The sequence below is a fragment of the Tiliqua scincoides genome, chromosome 6 (genome assembly GCF_035046505.1).
Source record: "Tiliqua scincoides isolate rTilSci1 chromosome 6, rTilSci1.hap2, whole genome shotgun sequence".
In the NCBI taxonomy this organism is placed as follows: domain Eukaryota; kingdom Metazoa; phylum Chordata; class Lepidosauria; order Squamata; family Scincidae; genus Tiliqua; species Tiliqua scincoides.
Window position 1 is genome coordinate 84,579,662 of NC_089826.1, and position 14,842 is coordinate 84,594,503.

General features: G+C 44.5%; 2 pseudogenes; both read right to left on the minus strand.

The window, feature by feature from the left end:
• Positions 1-705: 705 nt before the first annotated feature.
• Positions 706-820, minus strand: LOC136656770 (5S ribosomal RNA; annotated as a pseudogene).
• Positions 821-1,265: 445 nt separating this feature from the next.
• Positions 1,266-1,379, minus strand: LOC136656526 (5S ribosomal RNA; annotated as a pseudogene).
• Between the last annotated feature and the right edge of the window lie 13,463 nt (positions 1,380-14,842).

Consider the following 14,842-nt stretch of genomic DNA (forward strand, 5'->3'; position numbering starts at 1 on the left):
GGGAATAAATACTTGCATATGTGGCTTCTGAAAAAGGTTAGATACATTCATGTAGACTTGGTCCACCAAAATGGACCTTTATACTCGGAGACAATCCATCTCTGATTGCAAACGCCACAGTTATTAAATATCTTTCTTAAACACTGTTACTCCGAGGAAAGTGTCCCTATTTCAGGTCCCGTATGCTTGAAACTCTCTTCCGGAACACATGCGTGGTTCTGCCTATCTTCCGTCTTTCAGATCCCTCCCCAAACCCACATGTTCTAAGTTAATCTTAGTCTTCTCCCCCACCCCCCAAATGAAACAAACTGTAGGTACATGTGCATACAGTGGGCCCTCCATATCTGAGTATCCACAGATGCCGAGCTCCACAGGCACAACCAGAAGGCATTCAGGTTTACACTGGATGCAACTAGAAGTGGCCGGAGTAAACCAGAACTGCCTTCCCATGGCATCCTGGAGGCTTCTAAGGAGGCCAGGAGGCTGTGAACAACCTCCAGAGGGCCAGGCAAGGCCCCCAGATAATCTGTTTAGTGCCACGCTGGGTTCCTCTGCAGATTCAATTATCTGCAGAGTTTGGTATCCATGGAGGGTCCTGGAATGGACTCCCCATGTATACCAAGGGCCCACTGTACTCATCTCCTCTAATTGTTACCTCTAGACAACATTGGTTGGCAACCTTCAGTTTCGAAAGACTATGGTATAAGCTTACAGCACCTGGTATTCCCAGGCGGTCTCCCATCCAAGTACTAACCAGGCCTGACCCTGCTTAGCTTCCAAGATCAGACGAGATCGGGCATGGAAAGACTATGGTATAAGCCTACAGCACCCGGTATTCCCAGGCGGTCTCCCATCCAAGTACTAACCAGGCCTGACCCTGCTTAGCTTCCAAGATCAGATGAGATCGGGCATGGAAAGACTATGGTATAAGCCTACAGCACCCGGTATTCCCAGGCGGTCTCCCATCCAAGTACTAACCAGGCCTGACCCTGCTTAGCTTCCAAGATCAGACGAAATCGGGCATGGAAAGACTATGGTATAAGCCTACAGCACCCGGTATTCCCAGGCGGTCTCCCATCCAAGTACTAACCAGGCCTGACCCTGCTTAGCTTCCAAGATCAGACGAAATCGGGCATGGAAAGACTATGGTATAAGCCTACAGCACCCGGTATTCCCAGGCGGTCTCCCATCCAAGTACTAACCAGGCCTGACCCTGCTTAGCTTCCAAGATCAGATGAGATTGGGCATGGAAAGACTATGGTATAAGCCTACAGCACCCGGTATTCCCAGGCGGTCTCCCATCCAAGTACTACCCAGGCCTGACCCTGCTTAGCTTCCAAGATCAGACGAGATTGGGCATGTGCAGGGTAACTGCAAGCTTCTTGGGGCAGGGATTGTTGTTTGTTTACGTTATTCTGTAAAAGCTTTTTGGCTTAAGAGCGCAGTAAAGATATTTATAAATTCATGCAAGATAAAGAAAGCATAACAACTACAAATTAAGGCACCGATCCTCATATCCACACTATGTAAGCAGCAAATGTATTTCACCACCTCACATATTACGCTTGCTCACTGATGACTCTCCATGCACTCACACTTGCGCTAGTCCTTCATCAGCCTCAGTGGTCTTCCTCTTCAGTTTGGGGAGCAATGAAGCTCCTGATACTGAGTGCAGAGATGACTTAGCTGGTCATTTTATTTTTATTTGAGTAACAGAGAATGGTATATATTAGTCATGACAGATTGGAGATGGGGAAATGCAATAGACAGATGGACGATAGAGGAAGGGACACCAGAGTGGGGTCAAGTCAGGACTGGCCTATCTGTGAGGTCAACAAAAGCCTCAGGCACCAGATTGGAGGGGGTGCCCACCTCCATCTACCCATATGCCTCCATGGATCCTCCTCCCATGACCTGGATTAGAAAAAGTGAAGGGGAATGGAGCTGAAGTGTGGAGAAGAGTGTTGCAAGGGCAGAAGGTGACACATCATCAGGTTAGGGGGCAGCATTTGGCATGCCGTCTCAGGCACTAGGAGGTTTTGGGCTGGTCCTGGGTCAAATGTGTACTGGGGCAAATATTTGTGTTGTCATTAGCTAACACACAACTCAACAAAAAAAAGAGTGGCATGGACTACATTGATGAGTAAGTACACTGGCCTTTGCAACAGGTCAGCTCTATCCAACTAAAATTAATTAAAAGCTTAGAATTTACAAGCAAATCAGACCAGTTCTGCAAGTCTGATGTTCTAATAATGTTTGGACAGATATTTGTTGGCTGAACTTGCCAAAGAAACTAGCTTCCAGAAACTTTCAAAAGAAAAAAAGTTTCCAAAAAGAATAGATTTAAGAGATTCTTTCCAAAAAGAATAGCTTTAAACTGCTAAAACTCTAGTATTTTCAATGGGGTTTGTTGTGATTTTGATCAAAGTATATGCCGTCTTAGATTTTTCATGTCAAATTTCACACCAATAGGATAAACCGTCTTGATTTATAATGAAGAGAATCATCTGTTTTTATAGTGGCACATCACTGAAAGCATCTTTTTCTATGAAGCCATTCCTGCGGCAGAAAAAGAAATTCAAATCCCGAAATACAAGAGAAAAATATCTGGCAACTGGCCAGCATGAGGAGACAGCTCCAAGTGTTCTATTTGTACAGTAGTGGTATCTAAACCACTGAAAAATAACCTAAAAGTAGCTCTCTTTTTCCCCAACTGCAAGAAGTTGCTGTGCTTCAGATATATCACCTAATTAATAAGTTTCTCAAAGATTACATCAAGTATAAGGGGTTTAAAAAAACAGCTCGGTGCGTGAAAATTACCCCTGCCATATCTGATCAATATCTGAGAAAATATGTTGCATACTCAGGGTATGCTGAGAAAATATGATGAAATAAGAAAAAAAAAGCTTATAGCAGCATTTTACTCTTGCAACATCTGGATTCGACTGAAAAAGAGTGACTTGTCCAAGACCATCCAAAGTTTTGTGAGTGAGGGTGTAAACTTGCATCTTCTACAGGGGAATGCAACACTACACCATACTGGCTAGAGCAGGGGCTCCCAAACTTCGCAGCGCTGTGACGTCCTCCATGGTGGATTGTGACACTTTTGGTAGTGGTGGAGGCCTGTCTCGGTGACCCACTCTACAAGCCTCCTCAGAATGGCCCACAGAAGCCTCTGGAAGCCACTTCTGGTTCTCCAAAGCAAATTAGAAATGGATTCCAAAAACTGGAAGTGGGTTCCGGAGGCTTCTGTGGATCATTCTAAGGCCTTCAGTGGCCTCTAGATTGGGTTGCTGGGACAGAAGTGACCTCCAAAGTCTTTGGTTAGTAATGTGGCTTTTGGAATGACTATTATTTGGAGCCAAACCAGTGGGGGGGAGGGGCAGGAGGGCCTAGAGCACAACCCACTGTGCTTGGGCTCATGACCTACCAGTGGGTCACGACCCACACTTTCTGGGCTATAGTGTTGATTTTTTTTTTTTTGCTTTGTTTTAGAGCTGGGGGGGGGGCATCTGGTTTGCCATTGTTGGTAAAGGGTTGCTCCACACAGGCCTTCATTCGGATCCAGCAATGGAATTCTGAAATTCTTATGATGCCAGGGTATCTACTGGACTGCCCCATCTTATGTGCTTCTGTTTTGTATTGGACCTGCACATTGTTTCTCTCTCTTGCCAGCTTCAGCGTGGTCATGTTTCAGATTTGGAATGAATTAGGAGAATGCTCGGTATTCAAATGTTCTCCCTTGTCCAGTGCCCTCCAGTTGCCAGGATGTCATTATCTCCTGATGATCTTCTTCTTCAACATGTAAATTCACAAAAGAAAACGTGTTGGTTCATTGGTCTAGGATGCAAATCAATTCAAATTTAATCTGAAGCACTTCATTTAGAATCCGTGTTTGAACTACTGACCTGTGGCAGATCTTGTTTGGGCAAAACGAAAGAGACATTATTGGATGCAAAATGACAGATTGAATTAATAGATCAACTGCTTAAATTGCAGTCTTTACCTGCAGGCTTGACTAGTAATCAAAGAAGTTGTACAAATTGGATACAGGGTCATAGTCAGCCTCCCTTGTAAGGAGGGATAGTCCCATTTCCAGGTGAGGCTTCAAGAAATTAGTTTCAAATGAGTAATTTGCCCGAGAAGCCACAGAAATGTCTAAGAAGCTTGGGTAGAATAGTTGGCAACATAAACATGTGTTGAATAAGAACAGTTATTCCCACATTCAGATATTAATGATCTTCTCTATGGATAACTCATGCAGGGAAAGCGCCCTACAGGTAGACCACAGCTGCGATACAAGGATATCCGCAAGAAGGATCTGAAGGCCTTAGGAGTGGACCTCAACAGGTGGGAAACCCTGGCCTCTGAGCGGCCTGCCTGGAGGCAGGCTGTGCAGCATGGCCTTTCCTAGTTTGAAGAGACACTTGGCCAACAGTCTGAGGCAAAGAGGCAAAGAAGGAAGGCCCACAGCCAGGGAGACAGACCAGGGACACACTGCACTTGCTCCCAGTGTGGAAGGGATTGTCATTCCCGAATTGGCCTTTTCAGCCACACTAGACACTGTTCCAGAACCACCATTCAGAGCGCGATACCAGAGTCTTTGGAGACTGAAGGTTGCCAACTCATAATAATTATGATTGATGCAGTGCTCTCAGTATTCAAAGCGCATTTGTAATCATGTAACCCTGCCTAGAACCCTGGTTGGTCAGTGCTGTTGTCCTTGTGTAGGGTGCTGAGGGTGACATGCCAAAAGCTACTTAGAAAGTTCAAGGCAGATGTAGGATTGAAGGCAGAGTTAAGTCTCTGAGGGTGCAATCCTAGCCTGAGCTGGTTTGAAGCCTAGATTTATGATGTCACTCCCAGTCATGACATCACTTCCAGGTTATTGACATCACTTCTGGCGGGTCCCAACAAATGATTATTCTAAAAAGTGGGTCCCAGTGCAAAACAATTGAGAACTACTGCATTATAGGACTGGGCTGTTAGCTGTCATGCTACAGGCTTACAGCACATGTATGTTTTCCACTGTGGGGCAAATAGCAGCTATGAGAGATTGATATAAATTAGGAGAACAGCATGGAAGGAAGGGTAAAGTCCTTGTGATTTTGCTGATCCTCCCTATCCCTATTTGCTGACTAATATGAACTTTAACACAAATTGCAAGGAACCCGGATCATGGATCACACCTCAACAATTTGCCCCCTATGCAAGTGTTATATTTTTTGTTGCAGAAGTATGCATGATATTAATACAACACAATTTAGTAGTATCCAAAAATGAAAATCAAACAAAACAAACCATTTTTGATGGGCCAAACCATCCATGGTCAATGCCAAATTTCTTTTTCTCCATCATCCATGGTCAATGCCAAAAAAAAATTTCTTTTTCTCATCTAGTTAAAAAAAAAAAGTCTCAAGGCAATTTTTGCCTTCATTCTGGGAGAACCTCATGTACCCACTATGCTTCCTTCATCCACCTCTAGAGGTATAGGCCCCAGAAGGTAAGAACCCCTGATCTAAAGGCTACACAGAGTACCTTGCCTAGGAAATCTTGTTTTTGCTGTCTTTTGGTTTTTGCCATTTTTGAAAGGGTTCTACCTTATACGAGATTTTACTGATTTTTACTCGTATTTTAGCACAATGTCAGTTCTGAGTTCTTTAAATAAATCCCATTCTTTTTCTTTTTACTGACCTACAGTATCTTGTGGACTTCCCCTCCATCTATCCACATCACTGATGGGCCATGTTCTTAGGCTTGCTCCCCAGAAAATAGCACAGTTAAACTTTTTAGCGCTGCAACCCCCTCATCCTCTGCAGTGGGTCACAATGTGATGTTCCCTGTAGTGCTGCAGTGCCTTATTGAGAGCACCCAGAGGTTACTTCTGAGTTGTACAGGCTGGTAACACTTTCCATTGGCCTCCATGGGCCCCAGGATGCCCTACGGAAGTGACCGGAAGCAACTTCTGGTTTGTGGAAGCAAACTGAGAGTTGTGTCCATAAACCAGAAGTAGCTTCCATTCATTTCTACCAGGCATTATGTGGCCTGTGGAGGCCAACGGTGTGGGTTGTCAGCCTGGCGTAACCTGGAAGCAGCCTCTAAGGCATTGCAGCGCTACAGAGAGCTTTGCATCATGGCCCAGCACACATGGGGTCAGAACCCCACACACATCAGGTTGCAAACCACCAGAGCCTTGCAACCCACAGTTTGGGAAATGCTAATGTATTTATTTTTGCAAGACTGTTTTAACAAGGCATCTCTGAACACCCATAGTGGTTGCAGCATCATATAAGGACTGACTGCATGGGGGTTCTTTTGCTGACCATAGCACAGGGTGGGAAGTTAAAATAACAGGCCATTCGCCCTGTTTTTGTCACAAAACACAATGCAAACCTATAGCGAGAGCTGCCTAAAAGAGCTTCTGTTTGACGAAATGCACAAACGGAGGCAAGAAGGACTGTTTCACTTATCATAATTGCAGAATTAAATATTCATTAAACAAAAAGTGAGGATTCTTAAAATCAGGGTTTGGGACGATTATAGCATTTGACAACACTATGAAAGGTTTAAGTCAGTCGCTTGACTGCCAGAATTCATTTACGTTTTGTCCCAGCTACTCGGCCTGAAAAAATGTGTATTAAGTGGAATCTGCAGCCCACTTTTCATTGTCAATTCAAATATGTCTGTTCAGAAGTCAGGAAATTAGCACAGGAGATGAGGCTCTCATGACATGCGTGGAACAAACTCCCCACACTGGTTAGGTATAAATGTTTTTACTCATACTTAGTCTATTCACGGTCGGTGACGTTAAAATATTTACAGAGCAATACTGACTTGAACTGATGTCGGATTCAGAACAAGACAGAATCCTCTCTCTGAAATAATTCATGAGAAATTCATAGTTGATTATCAGTCCAATCAGATTGAGCCTCACTAGCAGCTGAGCACGCTTTCTGATGGGGGCAGCTGCTGCAAAAGTGCTGTGAAGGACTGTCCAGCAGTGCGCTGAGTAGTGCACTATCAGCAAACTGGTGGGAAGGCCAGTGTTCCCACACATGTTGGCGGCTTTGGACCAGGTAAGCAATGGGAGAGGTGGGAGGGGGTGGAGGGTGGGTGGAATGAGGTCGTGGAAGGAACCAAACCGGATACAGTGGGGTCATAATGGGGGGGCAAGGAGGCTGCAGGAGGTGGTGATCCAGCATGCACCATTGCAACCAATCTCATCATGAAGCAGCCTCCCCGCCCCCCTTTCTGTCGTTGCACTCTGAGAAGACGCATTGTGGAGTGAGATTTAAATCCCCTTTTCCTACTGAAGACTCCCAATTCACCACCAACAGCCCGCAGGTTATAGCGTACCCGTTTTGGCCTGGCGGCACCAGTGGGAAAGAAGGAAAGGCTAGGATTAGGCTTTTTGTCCATGTATTTTCATAAAGGGGTAAAGTGAATTCAAATACTGTAAGGTTCTGTAGAAAAATTCTCCTGTGAAATGGGATTCTCCTGCCGCCCTGGGTCCCTTTGGGGTGAAGGGCGGGATAAAAATAAAGTTTTATTATTATTATTATTAAATGGAAGAAGTAAAACTAGCAGGACCTCTCGTCCCTTCACATCTGCAGTGTGGTCGTGTCTGAGCAACGGTCACTGAGTAATTTGACAATCCTCACTTGTTTAGGTAACCATTATTTCATCATTAAAAGCATTCACACAAATAATCTCATTATCTTCTCTCTCTTTCTCTCACACACAAACCCTTTAACATTTGCCAGGGGAGAATAGGGCACACTTCTAGGAAACTGGAAGTGCCATTTTTATGCCCTTAAAAGGTATTCTGAGGCTGGGGAAGTGATGTTTTTCAGCACTCCAGGGTCTTTACAAGCCCTTTGAAGGGTTGGGGAGACAGCATGCAGCTTCCTTGGCCCTCAGAACATCTCTGGGGGAAAGGACCTTAGGGGGCAGCCAACTGAGTGCCACAGAGGGGTGCTGTGGGGGCTGTGACACCCTCCCGAAGCCTGGCACCCTGGGCATTTGTCCTCCTTGCCCCTCCCTCATGTACACCACAGACTTTCACCAACTTGAGTTACTTCAAACTCAAGCCCTCTTGTGTTAATCCCAAAGCCTACTTGGGTTATTTGTCATTCCTCCCCTCCTCCTCTTCAATGGTAGTGTTCAGACTGCCTGTTTTTTAGTCTAGACAGATATTACTATTTTTTCCTCTCTGTTTTAGAATAGCAACATTCAAAGTATGATTTCTTCTTTAATTGCCTGACTATACTTCTGATTTTTGTAAAGCAAAATTGAACCGGAGGGTTGCCCAGGCATTCAGCAGTCTTGAGCGATGCTACACAGCTGTGAGTAGATATGACCTATTTTGTATAACAGGTTTTTAAAAAAAATCAGTCCTAAACAAGTCAATGGAAGTCCATGTGTGCAGTACCATATAAAGTTCAAAATCCATCCTGTACACACCACTTAAAATCTATATAAATTATATGCAGAGTAACAACAGTTCATTAATTAGCGTTTAACTCATGCTAAATTGCAATGACATTCATGGGACTACATCATGAATTTATTATGATATGGGTAATTACAAAGAATACAGAATGAATGGCAAGGGATGACCCAAAAGTACGGCTGTTATCCTATCCATATACTGGGAAAGACCAGCATGGTTAAGGCAAAAGGCAGGAAGTTTGGAAAATGCCAACTGAGCAATTCCTATCAACACCATATTCTCAAAGTAAAATCTTGGGGCAGAAACCAACCAAAGTTTTCATTGTTTTCAATGAGAGTGAGTGCTCAAATAGCAAGAATCTGATTGAAATGATATAATTGAAAAGTGCTCAAGTTTGCTGAAACATCCCCTCAGGTTAAAAAGGTACAATTCATTCTCACTCTCTTTGTCAGCCCAATCCAAACCTGTGCCAAAAAACAGCCAGGTCTCATAGCCTGAGCTATATCCAGCACAGGTTAGGAGGGAGCTGGAGGTCTCCTTGGGGTAGGGGATCTATTTCCCTTTACCTCAGGTAAAGTCCCAGCTTGTCCAATGTGGCTTCTAGTTGGCAGAAATCTGAGAAGCCCAGTGTAACACCAGGACAGCTGGGAAGGAGGTTAGGATACTGTAGAGGCCTCTACTATCCCGTGCCGCTCCTGGGCCCAATCTGCCCCCGCTGTTCAACCCCACCCCACCCACAAACTCCCCCTCCCCACCTCCCTGCCACCCTCTCCATGCCCCTGTGCCACTCCGCACCTTGCTCGCTTGTGCTGGCAGCCAGGAGCTTTGAATGTGGCATCGGGAGGCTAACACAGACCTCTCTGCTGGCACTACTGAGACTATCGCAGACAAGTGTTACAGCATGTTTGTGACACTGAGCCAGCACAGGATTGGCTGTGCCAGCTCAGGCAGCAGTTAGGACTGTGCTCTGAGATGCCCAATATTTATTACATTTGCTCAATCAAATGCAATTAGAATACACAACAATATATGTGCATTTAATATCTATAACCAAATTTCCTGTCTTTATGGGAACATGAATGGGCTTTCTCCATTTTGTTGGGTATTCTAATACAGTGTGATGTTTATACTATCTCACAAGGTGCCCCTATATGACGGAATAACCCTCTTTGATAAGAAAGTGACCTCTTTGCCATTGTTTGCCATGGGCAGGAGGTCTGGTCTAGAGGGTTGAGCCTCCATTTGCCTGAAGATAACATCCGAAGGTTGCCAGTTCGAGGCCACCAGCACCATGCAACATTGAAGCAGCTGACAAGCTGAGCCGAGTTATTCCATCTGCTCTGAGCGTGGGAGGATGGAGGCCAGAATGTGCGGCCAGATCAAGAAAGAAACATCTGATTGTTGTGGTTTCTTGAAAGACAGAACCTTTCAAATTGTAAAAATCCCTACGGGGATTTAAATTGCCTGCCCATGTAAACCGCCTTGAATAAAGTCCGAGGAGAAATCTGAGGACATAGAAAGGCGGTATATAAATACCTGTATTGTATTGTATTGTATTGTATTGTATTGTATTGTATTGTATTGTATTGTATTGTCAAAGCAGACTTGTTCTTTATGGCTGGGCAAGGTGAAGTAGTCTAGGTATGTCTGTTCAAGGAGAATAAATATCTTTTCCACAAACCACCATAAAGGATGAATGATCAAGAAATTTCCACAACCAGTGCATCCCAGGATAGCAATTACACAAAAGAACTGCCCTGTATTTTGATAATAACATTTCTCATCCACATGGACCCCTTATACAGGTGTGCCCCTGTATCCCTGGAGGTTCCATTTTTGGAACCCCCTTACGGTTAACTGAAACCGTTAACTGAAACTGATACTGGGGATGTCCCCAACCCCCCCAGTTGCATGGGGATCACAGCTCCCCTCGCTTCTGGAGCATCTTCTAAACCCTGCAGAGGCCATGTGTGTCTGCCTGCGGCCTCTGTGGACCTCAGAATGGCTGTTTAGGTAAAAAAAAAATCATCTCTGTTTTTTTCGTAAAGCTGGAAATGTTTTTATTCTTTTAAAAGGCATTATGGGGGCACCCAAAGGGCCCCCCACATCTGCAGACAAGTGAATCTGCGGATACTTAATCTGCCGATATCCCCATATTTACAAATGGCAAATTACAATACAGATTATAAAAGAAACACATAGGATAGAGATAAACCCAGTGTGTCTTGGATTGCCTAAAATTCCCCCCCTGACTTTTCGTAGATCCATGATTGGTTAGGAATTCTGTAGAGGTCTTAAAGCCCCCCTCCCCATCCCTACAGTGTAAAGCTCAGACTGCAGTGCTGGCCATGGAAGGTTGGAACTGCTCGCCTTTGCACTTTCTTGCTTTTTGTCATTTAAATGCTTTTAACGTTCTGCCTTAACACTGCACTTAACAGAGCTGTTCCCATCAAAGATACAGGGCTTTTGAATGAGTCCCAGATGCTCTTGAAGGCTGCAAAACTGCCATAGGTTATACAGGGGCAGGCCTCATTGTCCCCAAAAGGATTCGTGTAGGAGTAACCAGGAGAATGATTGCGGATGAAACAGTTAGACTCTTCCAGGCCAATTTCCAGGGGATGAAGATGCACTTTCTTCGTCTTTGAAATGGACTCCTGGACATAGATATTCAGTTCTTTGGAGGGATTTGCTAAGCAGATTTGTTTTAATTCTTCACAGCCAGATTAAAATAATTCACTCCCATTCCGAACAAGGCTGGGCTCGTATCATGTTGCAGCGACATAGATGCTTTTGGTATATGTCTGAGTCGGCGTGTTGCAAATGCTAATCAAATAAGACCCAAAGCTGCAGAGTCTTCGAATCGTACTGTTTGCAAAAACTAGGTGATGATTAATGCCAGAGTGGCTTTATTAGCCGGCTTGCTGTTTTCCGTTTCTAGAGCCATCATGAAGCTTCCTTAAAGTGGTATTTCTCGTGCATTTTACATGACTTCGGGGCTTGCTGTTCTCGCCTGTCAGGTCTTTTCACATCACTTCCCATTTGCTGGAACAATTCTGCACTGCAGGATTTGCTGTGCAGCCAGCGTGCTGCGTGGATCACAGCTGCTCCGCTCTCTCCTCGGCAAAAGAGAGTATTTCGCACCATTTCATCCGGGCCGAGCACGGCTGTTCCTGAATTAAGATTCACACGTTCAGCTAAGCAAACCTGTCAGTAATCCAGTCGTTCTTCTAACAAAGATCTGGATATAAAACTACAACATGGGCATTTAATTTGGAAAAGGTGTGAATGTCATGAGATAGGAAACTATTTCAGAGATTGAGAGATGAGTCCTATAATGGTACTCAGCAACCACAGCAGATTCTTGAGGGGAAAAATTGTACTCTAAGTGTCCCATCACATCAAGGCTGACACTGGCTTATCCCAAGTCTCTAAATCAGAAAGAAATGTGATGGTTGTGGGTGAAGACCCCGAGCAACCCCAGACAGCACAGTATTTTATTCATTTGTTTGAACATGTGCAGTCAGTTCTCGTTATTCGCTAGGGTTAGGTCCCTGGAAACCCTAGTGGATAGCGAATTCTCAGATAAGGAACCATTGATCCCGGGGTACCGGGAGGGGGGACAGGGGAGGGTATGAATCCAGCAGGGGAAGCCAACAGAGTGGAGCAGGAAGTGCTCAGAATATCTCTGAATGCGGCAGAGACCTTCCAGAGGCTGCAGGGACCTTCAGAATGGAACCCGCAACCAGCACAAACCCCTTTTAAATGACTTGCGGAAGCTTCCACAGGCCATTTTAAAGGGGTCTGCACTGGTCACAGGCACCATTCTGAAGGTCCCTGCAACCTCCAAAAGATTTCTGCATAGCAGATAATGAGAATAGAAGTGCGGATAACAAGTGATGGGTGGCAATTCTGCCCCTCATAGATAAGCAAGTTCACACATAGCAAATTTGCATATCAAAATAACTGATTGTATATACCACTTTTCAGCCCTAACAAGACATTGCACTCCTAATTCCCCCCTCGAGGATGTAGCGGCACCAACAAGGCATTTGGTGTATCGCACAGAGGAGTTTCAGCCTCCAGAAGACTCCTTGGTATAAGGGAACACTTGTTCTCTTGCCCTAGGGTAAGCCCACGGCATCCTGCCATGTCTGCTTGGACCTGCGCCTGCAATATGGCTAGCGCACGTCAGTGTGGACTTGTGAAAGCAGATCTGGTCCAGAAGGGGAGTGAGAATTTGGTGGGCACCGCTGTTGCCAAGCCTGCCCCTGTCACCTCCCTGTCCTGCCCACTCACTGCCCACCTCCCCTCCCCATCTCCCTCCCACCTTTTGCATGATACTATCGGGGCAGCAAGTGTCAGCTGCTGCACAAAGTCAGCCATTCGCTGCTTCTGGCAGTGGAGAACACTCCAGTATGTCACATTTACAACTGCTGGAAAGCTCATTACACTCCAGAATGCTCATTCCAGCAGTGTAACATGCCCGTTCGTTCCGGTGGCTTAACTGGCCCATGGGATTGGACCCTTCTTCTATATAATACAGTCAAAGATCTGGTCAAAACAAAAAAATGTACAATAAACTAGTTAAACAACAAATCTAAATAATACTATATCATTAGAAGCAAAACAAACCTTTCACAAAATGATAAACCAAAGGTCAGCACATGTCTACAAACCACAGTATTGGTCCCAAACTTGAGTGACCTACATGGTGGTCCCAGATGTCACATGTCTTATAGAGTCCTGTGTTTTTAAAGCCTTTTTTTTCCAGGAGTAAAGCTTTGAGGCCATTTTGTTCAACTTACAGCCTGTCCTGTATGCAATTGGAACAAGCCCTGCTGAATGATTTATTGAGGCCATTTACCAATTGTTAAGAATGGCCACCAACTTAGGCCCAATCCTATGGGCATCCTGTACTACCAAAACTTTCTGGCAGCTTGAAAACCAGGCCACTATTGGGTGCTTCTGAGCTGCTGCCACAAATGTGAAGTGGTGTAGCATGCTCACCTGTGGCTCCTGAAGCCTCCATTGGTAAGTGGAGGTCAGCAAGTTACCATTGCTGGTAAGATAGCAGCAGAGATGTGTTGTGGGCGGGGAGGGAGAGGCGGGGGGCAGGGGAGGATCTCGGCAGCACCGGCATGTGTCAGATCTTTCTCAAGCTGTCCCACCTCATTTTTCTCCTCGGAAATATGCCAGCAATATGGCTGGCATATGTTCAAGGAGACCTATAGGTGAATGGGCAGCCTACTGGGAGAGGGTATGTAAAAAATATTTTTACCTATCTCCTGTTGGCTGTTCACCCCTCCCCTCAGCATTGGATGTAGCACATGCTCCTTCTGTGTAGCTGCATTGGTGCTCATGGTGGGGGATACGTTTGGACAGTCAATCATAACATTGATTTATTATTATTGTTGATTTTCACACAGTCAGACAGGTGTTATCAACTGGTTTGTTTTATCCAGACATCGAGTCTTCCCCAAGGACCTGGAATGCCTGACTTTTATCCTATTTGGATGTTATAAATACCATCACAAAATGTAAGCTGTTCCCAGTGAAGGTGCTTTTTTTAGTTGATGGATGGTAATTTCTGTGGCCTCGACGCTGTTCAGGTGCTCTTCAACATGTTTTGGAATTGCACCAAGAGCACCAATCATCGCTGGGATTACTCTCATCTTCTTCTGTCCATTTCTATTTGTAAACCTTTGTGTGTGTGTGTTTTTTTTCCAGTTCTTTGTCTTCTACTCTACCTTAACCTGGTATTGCTATATTAATTATTTTGATTTGTTTTTCTTTGTTCTTGACTACTGGTGTATTGTGTGATAAACGTTTATCTGTTTGTAGTCAAAATTCCCATATTTTTGCATTCTCATTCTTGACAACTTTTTAAATTTTGTGGTCCCAGTTAAATTTTGTGGTCCCAGTTAAAAATTTAACTTTTTAAATTTTACTGGTCACATTATTATTATTATTATTATTATTATTATTATTATTATTATTATTATTATTATTATTGCAACAGTGTCCTTTAAAACGTGACTGTACAAAGGTACCTTAGGCATTTAGCTTTATTTTATTTTCCACCCTGACCATTGGGAGGGTGCATGCATTTCAGTGAATTTTCTTTTTAAAAGCTCCAAGGAAATTCTTAGATTTAAAACAAACAAAACCAAAAGCCACCCCTGGGTTTATGAGAAAAATGAAGGCGTTTCCCAATTCACTCGTGAGCCAGAAAGCACAAGAACAGTAAGTTAAGGTGTCCACCTCTGCTCCAGCACTATGTAAGCAGTAAGTATGTCCCACAGGGCGCATTCCTAACCAACTTTCCAGTACTGGCATAAGCGCAATGCAACTCCGAGGTAAGGAAACAAACATTGCCTTACTTTGAGGAGG